The 6,676-nt window shown below is 40.1% G+C and overlaps 1 non-coding gene across 1 annotated transcript; it reads left to right on the top strand.

The window, feature by feature from the left end:
• Positions 1 to 5,918: 5,918 nt before the first annotated feature.
• Positions 5,919 to 6,028, top strand: LOC112083243. The gene has a single exon (XR_002897534.1). It is a non-coding gene; the product is annotated as a small nucleolar RNA R71 (small nucleolar RNA).
• The last annotated feature ends 648 nt before the right edge of the window (positions 6,029 to 6,676 follow it).

The following is a 6,676-nucleotide window of genomic DNA, read 5'->3' as shown; positions in this document are numbered from 1 at the left end:
GGTTCCTAAAGGAGTTTTGTATGCTGTTCGATAGGCCTAAAGTGCATTGTCAAGTTTTTCAGACCAATCCTTGCGATTTATGCTGGTTTTCTTTTGTAAAATCGATTTGATCTCTCTGTTGGAGATTTCCACTTGTCCACTTGTCTGAGGGTGATATGGAGATGCAACTTTATGCGTGACTCCATTCTTTTTGAGCAGATTTTCGAAGACTCTGTTGATGAAATGGGATCCTCCATCGCTTATCACAATTCGAGGAATTCCAAAGCGAGGGAAAATGATTGATTTAAACAGCTTTATAACCACTTTTGCATCATTAAGAGGGCTGGCGATCGCTTCTACCCATTTAGAGATATAGTCCACAACTACTAAGATGTATTGGTTTCCGAAAGAAGTTGGGAAAGGTCCCATGAAATCAATTCCCCATACATCAAAAATTTCGACTTCAAGAATGAAGTTTCGAGGCATCTCATTCCTTTTACTGATGTTGTCCATTCGTTGGCATGAATCACAACGTGAGATGTAGGCATGAGTGTCTTTGAACATAGTAGGCCACCAAAATCCTGCTTGAAGAACCTTTGAAACCGTTTTGTAGATTGCGAAATGTCCTGCATATGCTGAACTATGGCATCCAAATAGTATTCCTTCCATTTCTTCTTCAGCCACACACCTTCTGAATAAACCATCTACACATCTCCTATAGAGAAAAGGTTCATCCCAGAAATAATGCCAGATTTCCTTTAAGAACTTCTTCTTTTTATAGCTAAAGAATTGCCGGATGTCTGCCGCTAAGTAATTCACTATATGCCTAAACCATGGGGTGTCAAAAGCATCTGACCGCCGTATAGGAGGTTGGGATGGCTTTTCTTGCACGGTAATAGGTATAGTCTCCATAGCGTAGACATTTTCTTCTGCCAAACTATCATTTAAAGGGAGTTTCTCTTCTACTCGAATTCTAGAAAGATGATCTGCTACTCCATTATCTGCTCCTTTTCGATCTCGGATTTTAATATCAAATTCTTGCAGCAGGAGTATCCATCTGATCAGCCTCGGTTTGGCATCTTTCTTGGACATGAGATACTTGATTGCAGCATGGTCAGTATGGACGATAACCTTAGATCCTACGAGATAAGATCAAAATTTCTCAAATGCAAAAACGATGGCTAAAAGCTCCTTCTCCGTAGTCGCGTAATTACATTGAGCTTCATCCAGAGTTCTACTCGCATAGTAGATTGCGTGTAGTTTCTTTTCTTTCCGCTGACCAAGCACAGCTCCAACAGCAAAATCACTCGCATCACACATGATTTCAAATGGTTGTTCCCAATCAGGTGGTTGCACAATTGGAGCGGAAACAAGGACGTTTTTGATCTTATGAAATGCTGTCAAGCACTCATCATCGAATTCAAAGTTCGTTTCCTTTCAGAGCAGACATGTGAGAGGTCTAGCAATTTCTGAGAAGCCTTTTATGAATCACATATAGAATCCGGCATGACCCAGAAAACTTTGGATTCCCTTCACATAGTTGGAGGTTGTAGGCTAGTCATGACTTCAATCTTTGCTTTGTCAACTTCAATACCTTTTCCAGATATTTTATGTTCAAGCACAATTCCCTCGCGGACCATGAAGTGACATTTTTCCTAGTTAAGGACAAGGTGCTTTTCTTCACAGCTCTGCAAAACTTTCCCTAAGTTTGCCAAGCATCTGTCGAAAGAGGATCCATAGACTGAAAAATCATCCATGAAGACTTCCATGAAATCTTCGATGAAATCAGTGAAAATAGACATCATGCATCGCTGAAAGGTAGCAGGTGCATTACACAATCTGAAAGGCATTCGCCGATATGCAAAAGTTCCGTATGGACAGGTGAATGTCGTCTTTTCTTGATCTTCCGGTCTAATTGGAATTTGGAAAAATCCGGAATAATCATCTAAAAAGCAGTAATATTCGTGATTTACCAACCTTTCTAGCATTTTGTCAATGAAGGGTAAAGGAAAATGATATTTCCGAGTTGCTGCATTCAGTTTTCGGTAATCGAAGCACATTCGATGTCCCGTCACTGTTCTTGTAGCAATCATTTCATCCTTGTCGTTTTTGATAACAGTCACTCCTCCCTTCTTCGGGACAACATGCACAGGACTACCCAAGTGCTGTCCGAGATAGGGAATATGATTCCTGCTTCCAAAAGTTTCATTATCTCTTTCTTTACCACTTCCATAAGGTTTGGATTCAACCTCCTTTGGCTTTCAATCGAATTCTTGGCATTGTCCTCAAGATTTATCTTATGCATACAGAGGTCTGGGGAGATTCCTTGTATGTCATCAAGAGAATAACCTATGGCTTTCCTATACTTCCTTAACTCATTTAACAGCTTAGTAGTTTCAGCTCTACTTAAGCCAGAATTTATGATGACAGGGTAAGTTGAGTTTGGTCCAAGAAAAGCATACTTGAGCCCATCAGGAAGAGATTTAAGCTCGACTTTTGGAGCTTTGAGCTCGCTCCATGGGTTGTTTATAGCTGCCAATGTATCTTTTGGAGGAGTAGGGATGTGAGTTTCCTCATTCAGGTCCAGATAGTTCACAAGTTTCGCATAATCCTCGGCTTATCAAGCATTTGCGCACACCCTTTTGAAACTTCTTCGAGTAGGTTGCGATCGTCATTTGTGGTGGTGAGGATGATTTTTAAAGGGTCATCAAGAAGGATTTCTTCATAAACTTCCTCAGTAATTACATCAAGTATCAACCCGACAGAGCCCGCCATCTAAAGTGGGTTTCTCAAGACCTTTGTTCATATCGAACTGCATAGTCAAACTATCTTTCCTTCAGGAACATTGATTATGGCTCTTACAGTGAATAAGAAATGTCTACCGAGAATCAGAGGATCCTTTGGTTCTCTTTCTAATTCAAGCACTACAAAATCAGACGGAATACAGTTTTCTCCAATCATGACTGATACATCAACTAAGACTCCTTCTGGTTGTCTGACTGATCGATCAGCAAGAATCAGAGAGATATTTGTGGGCTGGAAAGTAATATATCCTAACCGTTTTGCAACAGAGAGAGGCATCATGTTGATGCTCGATCCCAAATCACATAGACAACGTTCAAAAGTTATATTCCTGATTGTGCAAGAGAGTACAAAACTTCCCGGATCTTTATTCTTCTCGGGGACATGGTTTTGTAAGATTGATAACACCTGATTTTGACCACTTTTCACCATTGATTTCAAATGCTTTTTCAAAGGTTTTACTTAGTTTTAGGAGCTTTTATTATGATTTATATGTATTTGTAGTTTCAAGGCTCTGTTCAGAAAACTTAGAGAATATGAGGGCAAAATAGAAGAAATCCACATTTTTAGCTCAGAGTCAGACCGTCATAAGTTCAGCCTCAAATGAAGACTTTCTCACCGTCTGATTCAACTCAAATTTAGAGACAGTCAAGAGGAGACAACCATATTTCCATAGCACTTTACATCACAAAGATTCAACGGTGCAATCAAAAGATACATGGAGAACAAGTTGACCTAGTTCACCAGTCCCGGAAGACTCTCACCCGCGGTAAACACATGTTTTACCTGCCCTGGAAGACTCTCACCCCCGGTGGACCTTAGGACGAGCCACAAGGCCCAACATCAAAGCCCACTTCGCCATTTCTCTTCAGATAAGCCCTAAATGAGACCTGTAAGACCTTAGGACCTATAAATACATTGTTTAGCAGCCCTAAACGGATGTGTGCTCCTGTAAAGAGATTTTGAGCCACCAAACTTTGTTTTCTAGGGTTAGGCGATGGAGATGGGGATTCTTCCCCAGATCCATTTTTCTTTCTCCTTTTTATCTTATTAACTTTTCTGTTTCATTCTTTTGCATTCTTCTATGTCTTTCATCATTCATTGATTCATGTAGATTAGTCCCAAAGAGTCAATTTGTTTGAAGATATCGACAAGCATAGATATCGATTAGGATTTCTATTGTTCTTAGCCATATTCTGGATCTCATCTCTTCTAAGTTTTTCATAAAGCATGGGAGTAGACTCATGACCTATTCTCTGAGCCTAGGATCGATCAGAGCCACGAGAGTGCTGTATCAAATCATCCATACCTAGCTTCAGAAGAACATAGTTGCTATAGGAGTCAAGAGCTATTTATAGAGAATATGTGAGCAGACGAATTCAATGTCCAATGCATGATCTTAAGTTTAGCATGAAAGCGAGAGTTAATTGCTTAATCTAAGAGATTAGTTGATTAAGGTGACGACAGTTGGTTAATCATACATATGTCTATTCTAGTTCAATGCAGATTCCCAGAAACAGATGAAGATAAATCGCATGGAAGCTAATTGGAAATGCCATCATACATCGATTAGAGTAACCCGGAGAAGTCTAAATTGCCACCTATGAGTTTAAGAGTCTTTAGTTTGATTCGATATGCTTTAGATGTTCTTTTAACAATTCATCCTGCATTGCATTTCTTGTGAATACTATATTAGGTTTAGTTTCCCCAAAACTTTTATTGGTTTATGAGTTTGCTTACTTCTCAGTTTGTTGTTTCTCGCAGATTAGACATCCTCCCTGTGGATCGACACCCTAAATCCTACAACATACCTCTGTGCACTTGTAGACACTAGGGTTTTATAAATTTAAAACTTTTGGAGGACCAACGGGCTTGTTAAAAAACAACCTTAGGCCCGCAAACCCATCAAAGATGGAACTACATTCATGAGTTCTTCTAATGCTAGAGAATTTGTTAAAATGCCCTTCATGTATTTTCTAAGAGCAGATATCATTGCAAAAGCTTCAATGAAAGGTAATTTTACATTTAACTGCTCGATTATCTCTTTCAGCTTAGCCCTTTCTTTCTCCTTCTTTGGTCCTTTCAAAGCTCGTAGGTATGGTGGTTTGGGCTCGTAGACACGAGTAAGAGGAGGTGGTATAGGTTCTTCTTCAGCAATTTCTTGAGAAATGTCTTCCTTTTCCTTTTCTCCCTCTTTCATGACTACTGCATCTCCTTCTTTATTAGCCGAATCTCCTTCTTCGAAATTCTTTGGGTACTATGGCTCCTTGTAAGTTAAACCACTCCTGAGGGTAATTGCTTTTAAGTGATCAGAGGTCTCCAATTCGTTTATTCTTTCAGAAAAAGGTTCATCAAGGTCATTAACGGAGGAATCTGTCTCCTTTGATTCATCACTAATCTGGAGAAGAAAAAGTGTGGAGAGCTTGTTGATAGAATCCTCATGTATTTTTGGTTGACTCTCCATCTCCTTTTTGAGTCTATTAACCTCTTTTTCAAGCTCTTCAATCTTGGAGAAAGGATAATAAGGAGGTATTGTGGGATTGGATTGATCAGACTGGGTTTGCTCAAAAGAGGTTTGGAAAGGAGGTTGAAAACTAGGCTGGCTGCGGGTGAAGTGCTCTGACCCGCGGTGAAACTCATCTTGGCCGCGGCCCAAAAGCTTCCCACCCGCGGTGGGTGCCAGTTTTGCCGCGGCTGAGAGGCTCCCACCCTTGGTGGAGTTGATTCTGCTCAGCCTCTTCAATCTGGTAAACATCAGCGGTTTGCATCATCTCCTGATTTTGGAAGTTCCTCTCCACCTCAAAGTTGTTTTCGTCTTCTCGATGTAGGGCTTGCTATGATTGTTTCCCTCATCAGAGTTATTAATAGGACCAATCACACTAAGAATCTGTTGGATGCCTTCTCTAATCTGATCCAGGTATTCTTTACTAACAGATGATTCTTTTTCCTCAACTTTAGGACATCTAGATTGGGTTAGAAGTCTTCTATTTCTGATACTCCCAGCTAGATTAGTGATATAGGTGTGAGCCTCGTCTACAGTTCTAGTGGAAAAGTCTCCATTACTAGAGGTATCAAAAGAAAACTTCAGTTCTTCATTAACTCCATGGTAGAAGATGGTCATCAGGTGCTCCTCGGAGAAACCATGGTGAGGACAATCTCTTTGGTAATCTCTGAATCTTTCCCAGGCATCATAGAGGTCTTCTGTGTCCTTCTGCTGGAACTTTAGGATATTGTCCCTTAAGAGATTGGAACGATCTCTGGTGTAAAAGTGACTTAAGAAAGCCTCTCTACACTCCTTCCATGTCTTTAAGGATGCAGGTGGTAAAGTTTTAAGCCATTTACTAGCTCTACCAGCTAGAGAGAATGGAAAAAGGACACACATATGATAATCGGTATTTTTCATTATAGTTGAACACAGCTCTTCAAAATTTTCAATATGATCTATTGGGTGATCAGTAGAAAAACTGTTATACTTTTTGATATAGCTAATGTATTGTACCTTAGCTTCAGAGTCACCATCCTTAGGCAAAGGTGGTCGAATTTCTCGCCTATCTGCGAAAAGTTTGTGTGTATCAAATTCTCCAATCAGCTGTTCTCTCTTCATGGCATACTCTGGTTCTCCAATCGATTCATTGCCATCATCGATTGGGTCATTAAGCTCATCATCGGATGGATCACCATCTAGAAAAGGGTCCTCTTCAGCGAGAGGATCAAGGATATGCTCCTGACCCCTCATTGAAAAAGTACCTGAAAAATCAAATAAAAAAATTAGAAAAAGTTCTACCGAATTAAGCAGAGATTCGCAACGAAAGGAATCAAAATCCCCGGAAACGGCGCCAAAAACTTGATGCAAAGAGAATCAAGAGTTACTTCTAGCTTCACGTTATAAATTTGT

This window comes from Eutrema salsugineum, unplaced genomic scaffold (assembly GCF_000478725.1).
Source record: "Eutrema salsugineum unplaced genomic scaffold, Eutsalg1_0 scaffold_7, whole genome shotgun sequence".
Classification (NCBI taxonomy): Eukaryota; Viridiplantae; Streptophyta; class Magnoliopsida; order Brassicales; family Brassicaceae; genus Eutrema; species Eutrema salsugineum.
This window is presented reverse-complemented; position numbering and strand designations above follow the sequence as displayed.